Raw genomic sequence first — 19,427 nt, forward strand, 5'->3', positions numbered from 1 at the left:
CTCACTCACCTTTACCTATGCCCTATACAAAGCTTAGTGGTAAGTCAGAGCTGTGACAGAAGAGTGTTACATCTCGCTGTGGACACAAGTGACTGATGGTGAACTTGAAGCTGACGGGTGTAGTGGTTCACACCTGTAACTCCAGCCCTTGGGAAGCAGAGGCAGGAGGATCCCCAAAAGTTCAATACTCTGTATTGCAAGTTCCAGCCCAGCTAAGAACTACTTAGTGTGAGCACCTCTTGAAACAACAAGGAAAAGGAAGGGCTGAGGGAAGTTTCACTTTTAAATTACACTGGAATTTTAGTCTACTTGTTCATTGAAATAGTTTTATTTCTCCAAAAGAATAGGGTTTCTGTTTTGTTTATAAAAAAAACTGAACAGGTTTTAAGCCCTTAGCAACCATTTCCAACAGCATATTAATGCAGAAAGGCTAATGACTACTTTTTTCTTTATAATGTGCATCTGCCACATTCTTTACATACTGTTCACTCCTAGATTTGACACAGCATTCACATAAACAGTAAGTCCAGGTTTTGCTTTTCTCAAGGGAAAAATCGAGTTCTCTGTCTGCAATCCCAGCACTCCAGAAGCTGAACCAAGAGAACTGCTACAATTTGAAGGCCAGCCTGAGCTAGATTGTACCAGGTGCCAGCCTGGGCTATATAGTACAAGGTTAGTCAGCTACCTAGCTAAATCACACACACACACACACACACACACACACACACACACACACACACACACAAATTAGAGAGAGAGGGAGAGAAGGAGAGAGAGAGGGAGAGGGAGAGAGAAGGGAGGAAAGGAAAGAAGAAAGAAAGGAAGGGAGAAAGAAAAGAAAGAAAACCCAATCTGCTTTGTTCTCTGGTCTTTTGCCCTCCCCTTCAGAGCCATTTTAGACAGTCTCTATTTTTTGTTCCTACAACGGCATTGGCTTGTTGATTTGGGGGCTGTATCTTTGCTAGAACGTTCATTGTTTGTGCTGACATTTTCAGAGTTAGTACAAGTGATGGGAGGCTACGTGGGTTTCAGTCTGTTCCAAAGATGTTACTGCACACACAACTAAATGCCATCCATGTAGTCAAGACACAACGAAAACAGCCAGAGCTGGCAGTTTTGTGCAAAGTTAGAATGTGGTTTCGGTTTCTCGCTTGTGGCCACTGCCACTGACTGCTTCAGTTTCCATTCCCAGAAGTCTCTAGCCGCTAAGAATGCAAACTTCGTGGTTACAGGAAGCTGCAGCCCATCTCGGTGAGCAGCTTGTTCAACTTTACGTTCTCTGTGTGTCCCTTTTTTTTTTTTTTTACTCTATTTCCCCAAATCCAGAGTGCCATCTGGTTTTAGAGAATGGCCACACAGAATGGGAAGACGGTTCCCCAAACCCAGAGCTATCTGTAGGAATCTTATAGCCATCAGGATAGAAAGCCCCACGTGAACAAGTGCACATTGAGAAGAGGTAACTACCCCTCAAATCTGTGTAGTCAGACAGCTTTAAAAACATCACAACTCATCACACCACACTTTTTTTCTTCAGGAATGTTGGTGGTTCTATCTAGATAGAGTGGTTTATCAAGGGATAGCCTAGTTTCCTTTGTTGTTGTGATAAATATCATGACCAAAAGCAATTTGGAGTGGAAAGGATTTATTTCAACTTACGGTTCTAGTAGGTCATGGTCCCATCACTGAGGGAAAGTCGTGGCAGGAACTGAAACAAACCATGGAGGAATACTGATTACTGGCCCATTCACTGATTCATGCTCAGCCAGCTTTTTTACATACCTACATGCCAAGGGAATGATGCCACCCACAGTGGACTTGGGTCCATCCCCCCACCCCCGACACACACATTGTCAATGAACACAATTTACCATAGACATGACCACAGGCCAATCTGATCAATGCTGTTCTTCAATTAAAATTCCCTCTTCCCAGGTGATTCTACATTGTAAAGTTGCTTCGTGAGACCCTGTTATAACATGCATGTGTGGGGAGAATATTTGAGATCCAGAATGTGATGAGGAAGGGGACCCAAAAGGGTAACAGTATGAATATGATCAAAGTACATTATAATCATGTATGAATACAAGGGAGCTGGGAAGAGACTCGGTAAAGTGAATGTCTTGCAAACATGGAGACGAGTTTGATGCGCAGAATACATTAAAAACTCAAGGTGGAGTGGCATGATCTTGTAATTCTAGCACTGGGAAGATGGAGATAGGAGGATCCTTGGAGCCCACCTAATTGGTTAATCAAAGACTGTGTCAGGGAAGGTGAATAGTGTTCCCAGGTATGATACCCAGGGTTGTTTTCTCGTCTCCACTTGCATGCGCACACACACACGTACACACATACACCTGTATTGGAAGAAATGTCACAATGAGGGGGCAGGGGAGTTGGCTCAGTCTTAAAGGGCTTGCCATACAAGCATAATGACTTGAGTTCAGGTCACCAGCACCCATGGATAATCCTAGCACTCAGGAGGTGAGCATCTGAGAGCTTGTGGCTATACCTCAGCCTGGGGAGGGGGGCCTGGGAATGAGTGGACCCCAAGGGCTTACTTGCCAGCCAGCCTAGCCAATATGTGGATGTTTAGATCGAATGAGAAGTCGTGCCTTGAATGTTCAGGTAGAGAGCAGCAGAGGGAGGCAGCCCACTAATGTCACCCTCTGGACTTCTTTTGGGCCAGCACACTGGCATACACACAAAGTTCTTGCCACAGTGAAACCCATTGCTTTGTACATGCCAAAAGAAAAAACAAACCCTTGGTGTGAGCCTCTTTTATTTATTTTGATGTATGTGTACATAGTTGAGCCTTCTCAATAAAGAGAATCTGGGATTTTGTTGTTCCTTGGGTTGTGTGTGTGTGTGTGTGTGTGTGTGTGTGTGTGTGTGTGTGTATGTATGTGTGTGTTTCCTTTGGAGACAGGGTCTCACTTTGGATTCCACTCTCATCTGGAACTTGCTATTCTCAGATGTTTTTATTTATTAACACTGGGATCAAATGCAGGGCCTCCTGTATGCTAGGCAAGCATTCATACCACTGAGCTACAACTTCAACCCCTATTTTTACTTAAGTCTGGAGAGATGGCTCAGTGGTTAAGAGCACTGACTGCTCTTCCAGAGGTCCTGAGTTCAATTCCCAACAACCATATGGTGGCTCACAACCATCTGTAGTGGGATCTGATGCCCTCTTCTGGTGTGTCTGAAGACAGCTATAGTACACTCATATACATAAAATAAATAATTCCTAAAAAAAAAAAAGAATCCTGATGGCATCCTCCTTGACACAATGGAAATGGCGTGGTGTGTGTACAGACAACAGTATAGAGCCCTAAAAATGTAACTATGTGAAAAAATAGAGAAAACGTATTAACCTGGAATCCCAGTTGCAGGTTGAGGCAGGAGGATTGTGAGTTCAAGGCTAGCCTCGGCTATAGAGTAAGATTCTGTAACTAAGACTGCTGTAGCCCAGTTGTTTATCTAGAATGCATGAAGTTCAATCCCCAGCCTCACATAAACTCCTGTGGTGGTACCTGCCTATAATACCAGCACTAGGGAGGTGGATCAAAAGTTCAGAGCCATACTTGGCTATATACAGAATTTAAAGCTTTGATTGTGTGAAACCCTGTCTTTAAACAAACAAACAAACAAACAAACAAACAAACAAACAAATAGGCTGGTGGCACAAACCTTTGATCTCAGTTCTTGGGAGGCAGCGGCAGGCAGATCTCTGAATTGGAAGCCAGTCTGGTTTATACAGTGAGCTCCAGTTACACCTAGGGCTATATGTATAAAAACCCTGTCTCATAAAACAAAACAAAACAAAACAAAGTTGGAACTGGGAACTCTGGGAGACTAAAGCATCTATTTGGGGGAGGTTTGCATTGTTAGGACAAAATGCCAGAGAGAAACAATCTAAAAAGGAATATTTAATTTGGCTCATGGTTTTCAGTCTTGGTCATTTACCCACTTTTGTTGGTACCTGAGACGAGCTTGGCACAGGCCATCACAGTGCAAGTAAACACGAGAGTGGCCCTGCACATCTTGTGGCAGCTAGAGAGACAGGAAGAACCAAAGGACAAAATACAGCCTTCAAAGGCAGCCACTCCCAGTGACCTGCTTGTATCCCCAGGCTCTGATAGCACAGATAGATAGAACCTGATATCGAATTTGTGACATAAGTGCCAAAGCGGAGAGATTGGGAGGAAGACAAGTAAGAAGCTATGAAAACGCCATCACTCCTTGTGCTAACTTACCTAAAAATGTTCTGAATCCAAGCCAGGGACGGTAGCTGAAGCCTGTGATTGTGAAGCACTTGGGAGGTGGAAGTAGGAGAACTGTGAGTTCAAGGCCAACTTGAACTACATTTCAAGTCCCAGGTAAGCAAGCCCAGGCTACATAGACCTGTCTTGAGAGGGTAGCAAGGTGGCTCAGTGGTTAAGAGCACTGGCTGCTCCTCAGAGAACCCTGACTCTATTCCCAGCACTCACATGGTAGCTAATGGATGTCTTAAACCCTGTTTCTAAGGGATCAAGGTGCTCTTTTCTGGACTTGTCCTGAAAACACACCTGATACGGTAGACAGTAAAACATCCATATGTAGAAAAAAGGAACTTGTCTCAAGAAAAACAAAGCATCTATCGCTGGAGAGACAGCCTAGCAGGTAAGAGCACTTGCTGAGTTTGCTGTGTGATCATGAGGAGTCAGGTTCAGACCCAGTGCCTCACAATCAGTTAGAGGAATTTATAACTCCAGCTCACAGAGATCCAGGATCCCTTTCTGGCCTCCGTGCACTCACCGGAGCATGCTCCTGCACACGTCCGCACAGACACACGCAGACACATTTGTTTTTCAAATTCTGAATTTATAAACCTATTCGTGAGATCAAACCCTGCCTCACTCAACTTCCCCAAACCTCATCTCTGAACACTACTGCAAATGAGAGCTCTTGAAAGATGTGTAAGATCCAAGCATACCAGCACAGTGTGGAGAGACAACCGTAGGAACATCCCTTACAGACTCAGAGGAGCAGTGACCAGTGCGCTGATGTGAACACACTGAACACTGGAGAAAGTCTGTCCAAGAGGAAGAACTCACGGTTTTGGGAATCATGTCCGTCCCCACAAACCAATCTATGAAAACACCGTAGCCCAGACACCACTGTGTATTATTCAGAAGGCTCTGGTTCCAGGAGTAGAGGAATAATTAGCCCTAAACACCAAGATTCTGCTGGACAGGTCTTAAGGACCAAAAAGACTATTTCTAAGTTACTGCACCCCAAAGGAAGGCCTAGGAATATAAAAATATAAAAGTACCCAGAATCTCTCACTGACGTCCACAATGTCAATTCAAAGACTCCAAGACACGGACAGAGAAAATTACCAAGACAAACTCACTGGCAGATAAGTGCACTAAACCTGCTGTTACCAGTGGGCTGGCAAGAGCTCAGCTAATAAAACACTCTTGAAGCACCAGCCCCGAGCCCTGAGCCAGTCTCCAGAACCCATGATGGAAAAACAAAACCAGCTCCCATACCCCATGCTCACAACTGTTAAAAAACAAACGACGAAACTCGAAAATCAAAGTAGTCCACATTTTTAATGTTGACACATAATATGAAAAAAAAAAAAGGTTTCACCAGGCGGTAATGGTTCATGCCTTTAATCCCAGCACTCAGGAGGCAGAGGCAGGTGGATTTCTGAATTATAGGTATCCTGGTCTACAGAGTGAGTTCCAGGACAGCCAGGGCTACACAGAGAAACCCTGCCTCAAGGGAAGAGAGAGAGGGAAGGAGAGAGGGGGAGGAGAAGGAGAGAGATTTCTACAAATGAAAACTGCCATGAATGAGGTAGAAAATGTACAGTATGGGTTTAAGAGGAGCCAAGATATTGCAGAAGACAGTAAAGAAGACAGCAAACTATCCGAACACAGAAAGCAGGGTTTTTGTTTTTTAATGAAGAGAGCTGGGGCAACTTTAAGCACCCTAGTTTACATACAGAAAGAATCTCTAAAGGGATAAGGATGGGGAAAAAAATAGAAAAGAGTGGAATAATGAATAATTTCATACTTGAAATGTTTTAAAGATTTATCTATTTATTATATGTAAGTATGCTGTAGCTGCCTTCGGACACACCAGAAGAGAGCACTGGATCCCATTACAGATGGTTGTGAGCCACCGTGTGGTTGCTGGGAATTGAACTCAGGACCTCTGAAGAGCAGTCAGTGCTCTTAACCGCTGAGCCCTCTCTCCAGTCGCAAACTTGAAATTCTAAACCACAGATCCAAGCAATTCAGTGAACTACATACACTGAAGCATATAAAAACGCACCAGGGTGGGCAAGAGAGATCATCAAGTGGTTAAAAGCACTAGATACTCGTGTGGAAGACCCAGGCTGGGTTCCCATAACCCACATGGCAGCTCACAACCACCCATTACTGCCGATCCAGGGGATCCGATGCTCCTGTCTGACCTAGGAAGGTACCAGGCATGCATGGGGTGCACATGCAGACAACACACACATGAAAAATAAATATACAGATTCAAAATGCACAAGCTATCTGTACAGATACTTAACCTAAGAAGATCCTCGCCTGACAGATAAGCTATAAAAGATGTTCAACAATCATAAACCTAAAACCAAGAGATCCAATCACAGCTAAGGAGCCTGGGGAAGATGCTCAGTGTTACACACACTTTGTGTAATGCAAATTAAGCCATCATACTACTACCCGTCATGTCCCTTAGGATGGCTGGTGTACACACACACACACACACACACACACACACACACACACACACACACACACACACGCCATGGTGGGAGAGAATAAGAGTTAGTGTTAAAAAGGTTATAGAGAAATTGTAAAGTCTGTGGGTTGTTCCTGGCAACGTAAAATGGTTTGGTCAGGGTGAGAATTTACAGAAGTTGTCTGCATTCTTGCACAGCCTCAGGGACTAACCTGACTGGATGGCAAGGGAATGAAGACAAGACACACACGTGCAGAGAAGCTGGCATCAGGTTGACTGGGCCCTCTGATGGTAAAACTGCACCCCGGAAGCTCAGGGTGCCTATTATACACAGTGGAACAGTGGGGCAGCGGTGTTATCACACGCAGATCAACAAGGAAGCAGGGTTTATAGAATACAGCTGAATAAGGAAACAGAGTTAGCTCATCTCAAGGAACAGTCCCTGTCAGGGAGCAGGCTTCAACTGTAAACATGTGGGGTGAAAGCTATGGTGAACATTTTCTGCACACATTACCAACATCCACACAGGGTCCAAGAGAAAGCTTTGTCACTCCTCCGAGCAGCCCTCTCCCCCAGGTGAAGGTTTTGCCATTTCTCCATGGTCTGAGGTTAAAGTACTCATCTCAACAGCACACATTCATCCAGGACTTCACAAACCCTCAGGATTTTCTCTGTTCCCCCACAGAAATTCCTCAAACAAATTAGACAAAGAACCACCATAGGGCCCACCAAGCTCACTTCTGAGTATGTAACCAAAAGAATCGAGAACAAGATTTTAAAAAGATATTTTGTACATTCATGTTCACTGTAGCAATTTAGAACTACGGATAAAAAGAGCCCAAGTATCTACCAGTGGGGGAATGGATCAACAAAGTGTTACCAAAGTGTTACCATTGGGGGAATTGGAGAAGAAGGCCTATAGGATCTGTGTTTCTTTATGTTAATTATCACAGTTTCCTGTTTACAATTCTCAATAAAAGTCTCAGTTATAACGCTCCCTACTGCTTTGTGGAGGATGCTGGGAGTATTGGGTCCAGAGCTTTGCTCATGTTATGCTGGGGTCCCTCTTCAGGCATCAGGTGGAGTACAGGTTATTCTGGATGTCTAGTCAGTATTTGGTTTGTCACACACTACAGCCAGCAAATATTTAGTTTAAATTCAAAATAACACCTACAGAGGTATAATTCACACATGATTAAAGGAATTCATATTAAGTGACTACCCAAGAGCTTCAGAGAAATGTGCAGAATCAGGTAACTATAACCAAGTAAAGATACTGACTCTCTCACTTTCCCTAAAGTGATCATGACCCCCTGTGCCCTTCCCAATGTCCCCACCTACTCTTTCACTCGATGACTCCTGACACCGAAAGTTAGGATGGTTCTAGAATTTAGTGTAATTGGAACAATGCAGTAAATACACTTGGTGCCTGGCTTCTCTCCCTCCTCACAGTCTTAATATTCTTAGAAATTGTCACACGTATCAGCACCACATCTGTCTTATTGATGAGTAACAGCCCACTGTCTGCCTATGTGACATGTTTGCTCATTTTTTCCTATTGTGTGGTTGACATGTAAAGCTGTTATAACACTCATAAGCAACTAGTTATTGTAGACCTGTGTTTTCACTGTCCTTGAGAAAATACACAAGAGCGCTCAGGGTGGGCTATATAACACCAAGTATGTGTTTGACAAGATGTGTCTCTGAACTGCTTTCCACATGACTATAGCATTTACACCTCAAATGATTGTAACTTGACTGTAGCCATCTTGCTATTGTTCCAGGTTCTATCGGAGAACAGCACCCAACCTGGAGCTCTGGGTCATTCTGCTATGACTAAGTGATACTTAATACCAAAATTACCATAATAAAAAATTACACATATAGATACATACATGCATGTGTGCCTACATTTATTTATGTAACTCTTCTGAAAATAATTGTTTTGAGATACAGTCTCAGTCTTTAGTCTTGTCTGTCCTGTCGTTCGTTATATAAATCAGGCTTTCTTCAAACTCAGAGATCTTCCTGCCTCTGCCTTCTGAATGTTGAGATGACAGGAGTGTGTCACCACACCTGGCTTTCTGGAATATTTAAAAATACTGCCACCCAGGGATGCATGTGACTTTGTTTCAAAAATATCACAGATATATCCCTATAGTGTGTATGTACATGCACACTTAAAAAGCTGGCTTTTTGAAACTGCTTGGTGATGTGTTGCTTCCCTCTGCTGGAATATTTGTGGATGTGCTCTGGTGGGGGTGAGGGGTCTATTAAATTTTGAAAGCCTGGAGTTTAGAATGGACCAGTCCAGTTCCTTTCTCAGAACCTAGAGCTTCAAGGACCATCTCAGGCAGTCATCAAGTGGGTATGGTTTTTTTTTTTTTTTTTTTGAGATGTTTAAACTATTTTTTTTTTCATAAAAAATAGGATTGTTTGTCTGAAAGGTATCTGGGTTAGAAGTGTCGTTCATGGCAGAGTACTGTCCCACAAATAAATATTATACATACAATTATGACCTATATTGATCAGCACCAGACACTACCTCAGTCTAGCTTTTACATCTGTGTTCCGTCAGGTTTTTAAGCCCACTCAAGAGTCCGCTCGAACATTCCAGAGGCTGGAGCCATTGCATTTTAGAGCTCCTGCTGCTCCTCCCGAGAACTCAAGTTCAGCTCCCAGCACACACACTAGGAGCCTTGCTAAGCACCTGTAACTCCGGCTCTGGGTATCCTGGCCTCTTGTGGCTTCCACAGGTACCCACATACTCACCCAGACATACATTTTTAAAAAATTCGGGCTGGAGAGATGGCTCAGCGGTTAAGAGCACTGACTGCTCTTCCAGAGGTCCTGAGTTCAAATCCCAGCAACCACATGGTGGCTCACAACCATCTGTAATGAGATCTGATGCCCTCTTCTGGTGTGTCTGAAGACAGCTACAGTGTACTCATATATAATAAATAAATCAAAATAAAATAAAATAAAATAAAATAAAAAAATTCAAATGCAGTGTTCTTTTTGTAACATAATGTAACTTTTTTCTAACCTTGAAAACTGCAAACTAGAGACTGGAGATGTAGCTCATTGGTAGACTACTTAGTTAACATGCACACCAAAGCTTCTAGTGCATGAACGCACACAGGCACAGGATGGAAGGCAAGGTAGCCTGGGCTACCTAGCAAGTTTCAGGCCAGCAAGGACTACATATTGAAATCCTGTCTCAAAAGAAACTACAAACTACTGTAATGTCTATATAGCCAGAGTTCATTTATTTTGTGTGTGTGAGGTAGGGACTGGTGGTGGCAGTGGGGAGGATGGGAAGTGGTAGGGGTGGGGATGATGGGGGTGGCAGTGGGGAGGATGGGGAGGGGTGGGGATGATGGGGGTGGCAGTGGGGAGGAGGGGGAGGGGGAGGGGATGATGGGGGTGGCAGTGGGGAGGAGGGGGAGGGGGAGGGGATGATGGGGGTGGCAGTGGGGAGGAGGGGGAGGGGTTGGGGGTGGGGATGATGGGGGTGGCAGTGGGGAGGAGGGGAGGGGGAGGGGTGAGGGGGTGGCAGTTGGGAGGGGAAAGTGGAGGGGTGGGGATGATGGGGTGGCAGTGCTGGGGATGGAGGTAGGGGTTGGGAGGATGGGTGTTCTTGTTTTGCTGTGATGGAAAAGGAATCCAGGGCCTTGCTTGTCCTACTTCTGAACAGGATTCTCTCTAAGCCCTGGAAGTATTTTTGACTTGTTTTTAAAATAACTAACTGCCTCATTTTATGGTTTACTATTTAATGCTTTCAGAAAATTCTAAATTACAGAAAGGAATATAGTGAGGATGGGGGAGATCAACAACAGCTTTGAGTCGTTTAATAATTTTTCTCCCCTGTGCTGGGGTTTTACCCCAGGATCTTGTAAATGCCAAACGTGAGTTCTACCATTAATCTGGAACTGAATGCTGGTGTCTTGCTTAGTGGTAAGTGATCTCCCAGCACTTCTTCTCAGTGTTTGTGCAGGCTTCTCTGAGTAAGGTTGGGAATAGCATGTGTCTGAGGGTATAAGCAGCATCCAGTTCTTCCCTGGAGCCTAGGACACCCAACATGAGTCTTCGAGCACATTTACATTACCACTGCTGGAGTGGACCTCTGATCCAGGAGGAGAACTATTCATTACACACACGAGTGCACACACACACACACATACACACACACACACTCACATTCACACTCACACACATGTACACACACATACACACACACTCACACACACACTCACACACACATACACACTCACACTCACACACATACACACACATGCACACGCACATACATGCTCACATGCACACACATGCATACACACACTCACACACTCAAATGCACACACACACACTCATACACATCAGTAGTACCACTATTGCACAAGTGTAAACACCTTGGCTTACAAGTCTATCTCATAGTTAATGTGGTTCGTGTCTCAGTAAAACCATTAAGGCCTGCACAACACCTTCTGGGACTATAAAAGCTGGCTGACAGGGAGAAAGCATCTAAGCTAGTTCCAGTTTAGAATTTATCTTTCACTGTTCTTGAAGCCAGAGTCCAAGATCAAGGTACTCATTTGTGTTTGTAACTTGTCATTGTATCTTTCCACAGGAGAAAGGAAGACAGCATTTTAGGGTCCTTTCTTAGGTTTAAAAATTTATTTTTTTTAAAGATTTATTCATTTATTATATATAAGTACACTGTAGCTGTCTTTAGACATACCAGAAGAGGCATCAGATCTCTTTACAGATGGTTGTGAGCCACCATGTGGTTGCTGGGAATTGAACTCAGGACCTCTGGAAGAGTAGTCAGGTGCTCTTAACCGCTGAGCCATCTCTCCAGCCCTAAAAATTTATTTTTATTTTATGTGCATAAATATTTTGCCTGCATGTTATGTACTGTGCACATGTAGTGCTAGCAGAGGCCAGAAGAGGGCTTGGATCCCTCGGAATTACAGTCATACATGGTTGAAAGCCGCCATGTGGGTGCTGGAAACTGATCTCAGGCCCTCTGAAGAGCGGCTAGCTCTCTTAACTGTAGAACCAACTTCTCAGATTCTCTGGGGTCCTTTTGATAACAGTGCTAATTCTTTGCGAGGGATTGACTCACATGGCCTCATTGCCAAGTTCGATTGCCATGATGAAACACCATGACCAAGGTAATTTATAAAGGAAGCCATTGAATTAAAGACTTACAGTTGCAGAGGGTTAGTTCATGGCTACCATGGCGGGCAGGCAGGGTGCTAGAGCAGTAGCTGAGCACTTACATTGGGTCTGCAAGATGAATGCAGGGGATGCAAGACAGACAGACAGACAGACAGACACACACACACACACAGAGAGAGAGAGAGAGAGAGAGAGAGAGAGAGAGAGAGAGAGAGAGAACCTGGCCTTCCTAAACTTCAAATCCCATCCTCAGTGACATACTTCCTCATCCTTCCCAAATGGTTCTAACTGCGACCAATAATTCAAATACAGGGGCCTACAGGGACCATTCTTACTCAAGTAACTACAACTCCAAAATCGTCCACCTCCAAATACCATAGCACCAGAGATTAAATTACAACACAGACATTTTGAGGATATATAAACATCCAGTGTCTCCCAGTGAAAGAGTGAAACTTTCCTTGAGTCATTTCTGAAGAAGCTTAAATATTTAAATTACTTTGTGTGCTGGTTCATCTTGTCATTTTGACACAAGCTATAGTCATCTGGAAGGAGGAAACCTCAATTGGGAGAAAACGTCCCTATGAGATTAGGCTGTAGGTAAACCTGTAGGGCATGTTTCCTAGTGATTGGTGGGGAAGGACCCAGCCCACTGTGAATAGTGCCATCCCTGACCCTGAGCTGACTTTGGGTTCTGTAAGAAATCAGGCTGGGGCTGGAGAAGTAGTTCAATAGTTGAGAGTAGTGGGTTCTCTTCCAGGGAACTTGGGTTCAACTCCCAGGATCCACATGGCAGCTCACAACTTGTCTGTAAGTCCAGTTCTAGAGGATCCAACACCCTCACACGGACATATATGTAGGCAAAACACCAATGTACATAAAATAAGTAAATAGACAAAGAAACAAAGAAATAGTTAAGAAACAAAGAAAGCAGGCTGAGCAAGCCATGAGGAGCAAGCCAGTAGCAGCATCCCTCCATGGCCTCTGCATCAGCTCCTGCCTCCAGGTTCCTGTCCTGTGTGAGTTCCTGCCCTGACTTCCTTCAGTGATGGACTGTGATGTGCAAGTGTAAGACAAATAAACCCTTTCCTCCCTGACTGCTTCTGGCTGTAGTGCTTCATATGTAATTCTGCAACACTCTGGCAGGTGTAGCCAATTAACCAGTTCTTGGGCTGCACGCGACTGAGGAAAACTATGAATATTGCCCAAAATAAGCTCATAAACTTACTTGAAACACCATGAGACTCGTTTTGAAGTTTTAAAAAATAATTCTATTGTGGGGTTCTCAAGCACTTATCCTTGAAGATAAGAACATGTGTTGTAATGTTCAAAGGTTACATGTATCTGACTCTAAGGGTTTGCTAACATTTCTAGAAATAGAATTTTTTTTTGCTACAATAAATTTTGGGACAAAACTTGATAATCTTCAGTGTCTTACATTGTCCATTATATGTACAAGAAACTTTTATTGCTTTGGGCCATATGATCTATGACACTAAACCAGGTAAGACAGAGAAGAACACATTTACATGTCTATGTGATTTTTATGGAGGGGATGTGAAAAAAAACATTTTTTTCTCTCATATATTACACCCTGATTGTAGTTTCTCCAACCCCTGTCCAGTCTCTCCTCCACACCCCTCCCCCATCTCAGCTCCATCTTTCCTCTCTGCCTCCCCTCAGAAAACATCACGCTTCCAAGGGACATCAACAAAACATGGAATAACAAGCTACAATAAATCCAGGCACACATCTTCACACCAAGGCTCCTATGAGACAGCAGGAGGAAGACAGTCCCACAAGCAGGTAAAAAGGTCAGAGACGGCCCTCACTCCCAATGTTAGGAATGCTACAAGAACATCAGCCAAAACGTATGTGCGTGGAACCTAGGTCAGACCCCTACAGGCCCCTTGATCTCTGAGACCCCCATGAGTGCTGGTCAGTTGATTCTGTGGCCACAGTGAAAAACTTTGATTTGTAAGTAGGCACTGATAGACAAGGTAAGCATTCCTCTGAAGTCTAGCCTAGAGACCAACGAGATCATTGGGGTTACAGAACCTGGGTGACTCAAAGACAGTAGCATCACGGAAAAACCTACCTCCCAGTGGCAAGGGCCCGAAAGCTGCACCCTCGGAACTCCTACTGACCTGCAGCTCTTGAAACTTTCTTCTGAGTAATTTCTTACTACCTAGCCTCAGGGAAGGTGTTTTAGTCAGGGTTTGTATTCCAAAACAGCATGACCAAGAAGCAAGTTGGGGAGGAAAGGGTTTATTCAGCTTACACTTCCACAATGCTGTTCCTCACCAAAGGAAGTCAGGACAGGAAGTAACACAGGGCAGGAACCTGGAGGCAGGAACTGATGCAGAGGCCATGGAGGGTGCTGCTTACTGGCTTGCTCCCCATGGCTTGCTTAGCTTGCTTTCTTAAAGAATTCAGGACTACCAGCCCAGGGCTGGCACCACCCACAGTGGGCTGGACCCTTACCCCTTGATCACTAATTGAGACAATGCCTTACAGTTGGGTCTCATGGAAGCATTTCCTCAAGGGAGGGTCCTTTCTGTGGAATAACTCCAGTTTGTGTCAAGTTGACACACAAAAACCAGCCAGTACAATTTACCCCTTGTCAACTTGACACACAAACACATCACTATTAAGCTTCAACTCTTTCTTATTCATCCCCAAGATCTAAATAACTTTAAAAGTCTCACAGTCTTTACAAATTCTTACATATTAAAATTCCAATCCCTTTAAAATTTAAAATTTAAATCCCTTTAAAATCTCTTTTGAAATTCAAAGTTGTTTTATAATTCAAAGTCTTTTAACTGTGGGATCCACTAAAATACTTTCTTACTTCAAGAGGAAAAACTATCAGAACAGTCACAATCAAAAATCAAACTCTAACTGTCCAATGTCTGGGATCCACTCACACTCACAATCTTCTGGGCTCTTCCAAGGGCTTCGGTCACTTCTCCAACTCTGCCCTTTGTAGCACACACCTTGTCTTCTAGGCTCCAGCTGCCTGTGCTCCACTGCTGCTGCTGTTCTTGGTGGTGATCTCTTGGTACTTGCCAAACAGTGAGGTCTTCCAGTGCAACTGGACTGCATTTTCACAAATGGCCTCTTATAGGTTCTTTTCATGGTGCTAAGACTCAACTCTGAATGACCCCTTCAGTCCCGGGCCTTCAACTGCCACTGAAGCTGAACCTTCACCAATGGCCTCTCCTGGCCTCTCACAGGGCCAAGCATCAGCTGCTACCCCTTTATGTTTCAAAAGCAGTACCACCTGGGTGACTTATACATTACCAAGTCTGACTGCCAACATGAGGTGCAACTGTGGCTGCCTCTGGAACACGGCTTCTCTGTGCTCTCAGGAAACACTTCCCAGAAGATTTCACTTTATTCTTGTTTTAATCACTGCTAATTTCTTAGCTCCAGCTGAGCAGCATCAATCATCCCTGTAGTGCAAAGTTTTCACTTTAGTAGTTCTGGTGTCTTGTTAATCACTGCTGATTCTTCAGACCCAGCTAACGAAATCCACATAATCTTCACAAGCAAAACAGCAACCATCCTGATAAGAGTCTTTAATCTTCCCTCTGAAATGTTACAAACCAGGCCTCCATCTTCTGCACTGTTCTCAACATTGTCTTCCAAGCTCCTAAAGAACATCCCATGGAGCTCTTACTATCCCGATGGCTCTTCTAGCTTAAAGTTCCAAAGTCCTTCCACAATCCTCCCAAAAGCATGGTCAGGTTGCCCCAGTAATACCCCACTCCCAATACCAGTTTGTCTTAGTCAGGGTTCCTATTCCTGCACAAAACATCATGACCAAGAAGCAAGTTGGGGAGGAAAGGGTTTTATTCAGCTTACACTTCCACATTGCTGTTCCTCACTGAAGAAACTCAGGACAGGAACTCATGCAGGGCAGGAACCTGGAGGCAGGAACTGATGCAGAGGCCAATGAAGGGCGCTGCTTACTGCTTACTGGCTTGCTCAACTTGCTTTCTTTTTTTTTTTTTTTTCTCTCAGAGCTGGGGACCAAACCCAGGGCCTTGCGCTTGCTAGGCAAGCGCTCTACCGCTGAGCTAAATCCCCAACCCCTCAACTTGCTTTCTTAAAGAATTCAGGACTACCAGCCCAGGGCTGGCATCACCCACAATGGGCTGGACCCTTACCCCTTGATCACTAATTGAGACAATGCCTTATAGTTGGGTCTCATGGAAGCATTTCCTCAAGGGAGGGTCCTTTCTCTAGAATAACTCCAGTTTGTGTCAAGTTGACACATAAAACCAGCCAGTACAGAGGGCTTTTGAGTCTTGTAAGATTTTTGAACTTCCTGAGTCTTGGGAACTTTCTTTCTTCTAACAGGAGATAGTGTTTCAGTTCAAAGAAAATAGCTGTACAACAAGCAGGAAGAAGGGTAGAGGATCCTAGTGATTTATCCAGCACCATTAGCAGTAATGAGCAAATACCTAAAAGGAAGGATAGGTTTGTGTGTGATCTTAACACCAATCTTAATGTATAGTATTTTGTATTTATTTCTTCAGCTTTTGCTAAGTAAAGCAAAGCTGATTCTTCAAGCATTAGTATCACATATTTCATCCCCAGAGAAACTCAGATTCTCCAGAGAATTCACCAAATGGCATTAACCACAAATCGAATTCCTCTAGATAAGTAACTGAAAACCTCATTTTCCTCAATTAGAGAAATGTCTGGTGTTATGTTTCTATAATTTATGGAAATTGAAACCATAGACCTAACAACCCCCTGATTTAAACTTGGCTAGCTCCCCAAAGACTTCTTAGAAGGAAATTTATCATAATTAGTTGTCTATTTTTTTTTTCAGAACTTTGGGGAGTACTAAAACTCGAGGTGATCTGTCTAGCTACATGTTTCTTTTCTGTTTACAAATCTCTTTTTTTTAAAACCAGGACTTTTATATTACACTGAGTGGAAGATAAACTGCTAATTTTTTTTTCAATTGGGAGTATTTTGGAAATAGACATTTGAAAATCAGATAACTTGGGCTGGGGAAGTAGGGAGCCTGGGTTTGGTTCCCCAGCACTACATAACTCAGCCATGCACACAGGCCTGCAATCACAGCACTCAAGGGTAGGTAGAGACAGCAAAAACCTCAGAAGTTTAAGGTCATCCTTGGAAACATAGCAACTCCCAGAGTCTATCTCAGAAAAAGCAAGCCAGCTACAATTTTGTTTTAAAAAGTTGAAATGGGAGTATTTTGGCAAAGAAAAAAATCTAGAATGTTTTAGATTGTTAACTCACTGGACTTATGTATTCCAGTCTCACTTTATAGCTCAAGTTGGCCTGGAACTCATAGTCATCCTCCTGTCTCAGCTGTCTGAGAACTGACATCGTAGGTACAAATTACCATGCCTGGCTCATAGGCTTTTTTGGTTTTGTTTTGTTTTTTTACTTCTTTTGAGGCAGTTTCTTGTGTATACCTGGCTGTCCTAGAACTCACTCTGTAGACAAGCCTGGCCTCTGATTCTCGAGTGTTGGGATTAAAGGCATACACTGCCATGCTCAGTTGGATAGTACACTTTTTGAAAGAAGGTAAATATTAATTAACTTCAGCACAAAATCATCAATATGTGATAATGGAAAAAGCAGAACATGGTAGAGGTACTACTGAGAGGATAGTGAGAGGGTCATGCCAGGGGCTAAGCCAGGCAGATGCCATGACAGGCTCCAAACTTAGAGCTTAAGCACTAGGCCTGAGTTTCTCTTTCCTAATACTGGACAAGTCCAAAACAAGTCAAATTCCAGGAAGAACCACCTCTAGAGGGCAGCCAATCAGGAGCTGCTCCAACACCTGGCCTGAGCCAAGCATAAGCAATGGTTCCAGAAAGTCCCCCAAATTCTCCAGAACCTTGACCAATCCTGTCTTAGTTAGGGTTTTACTGCTGTGAACAGACACCATGACCAACGCAAGTATTACAAAAGACAGCATTTAACTGGGGCTGGCTTACAGGTTCAGAGGTTCAGTCCAGTATCATCAAGGCAGGGAAAAAGCACACACACACACACACACACACACACACACACACACACACACACCTTGTCCTTTCACTTCCATATGCACTCCATAGCATGTTTATCTCCCGACAAATATAAATGTAATTTTTAAAAAGTCAAAAACAAGGGAGAGCAGTGGTGTAGTAGGAGACACAGCAATTGAAGTGCGTTGTGGTGTAACTTTCCATTTCATTTGGCACCCTAGGGTGGGGCATAGCTCAATGTGTGTGCTTAGTGTAGGCCAGGCCCTGGGTTCAGTTTCTGTCCTCAAATATTTAGGAATTTAGATTCAGTATTTAGAGAGGAAAGGACAGAAGAAAGGACAGAAGGACATGAGGAAGAAGAGGCGGCAGCAGCCAGGATACAGAGCTTACAACCGGCATTAGGATGGGCAGACCCGAGTCCTGCCCCTCCACTCACAGTTACTTAAACAGGCTACTAAGAGGCCATTTTGCCTTCTGCCCCAAATGGCATGCTTGTCTGGCAGGTGCTGTGACAATGAAAGGAGGTGTAGACAGCGCGACTAGTCAGGATGGCTGTGCTGTATGTACAAGAGTGTCCTCAGAGATCCAGCTTGAGGCTTGGCAGCGGGCAGGTTTGAGGAAATATTTGTTCAGAGAGTGAATGGTGCGATTACTGACTATGGTAAGGAATTATCTTCCTTCTATATATTTATTCCAATTTCTCCTGCTTCCCCACACTCTTCTGGGCTGAGCGGTGAGACCGGTTACCTGTTCCTAATATGACACACCATACACGTTTCTTTTGTCCTCCTTTATTATAGAAACACATGAGTCTTTTAACGTAAAAGTTTTGTACGGATTTTTTTCTTACCAGCTCTCGTGCCTTTATAGTTCACTGCCTTGCCTTGAGCAGCCCCTCCTCTAACACTCTTGACTTGGCACCAGGCTCCGTATTTACAGAAATCCACCAAGTTTGGGTCTTCAGAGGGAAACGGCAGTGATGTAAACCACTGCAGTGAATTCTCATTGGACAGCCCACTGCCACGCCTCGATCACTCCTCATTGGGAAATCCTTTTGATCTCAGCGCGTCTTGGGTTTATTGGCAAATGATTCCATCTCTCTTGTCAGATGTAGTAAAGCACATGAATCATGTAAAAACATTTGAATAGATACACTCTAATCTTTACTGGGGTTAGATTTCCCTTTTTTTTTTTTTTTTTTTTTTTTTTTTTACATTTCCCATACATTAGGTCCAGGTCACTTCAGTAAGATATGCACCAGGAAGAAATTACTGGGAATGAACCCAAATCACATTACACGAGACATCAAGTGTTTTTCTGCCAAAGAAAACAAGATTCAGCATTTAGGAGGCAGAGGCAGAGAGGCAGAAAGGCAGAGGCAGGAAGATTGCTTTAAGTTCCAGGCCAGCCTGGGCTATGATAGAGAGAGACCCTGTATCAAAATAAACAAAACCAAAAACAGAGTGTGAGGAAGGGAGA

The sequence above is a fragment of the Rattus norvegicus genome, chromosome 16 (genome assembly GCF_036323735.1).
Source record: "Rattus norvegicus strain BN/NHsdMcwi chromosome 16, GRCr8, whole genome shotgun sequence".
Classification (NCBI taxonomy): domain Eukaryota; kingdom Metazoa; phylum Chordata; class Mammalia; order Rodentia; family Muridae; genus Rattus; species Rattus norvegicus.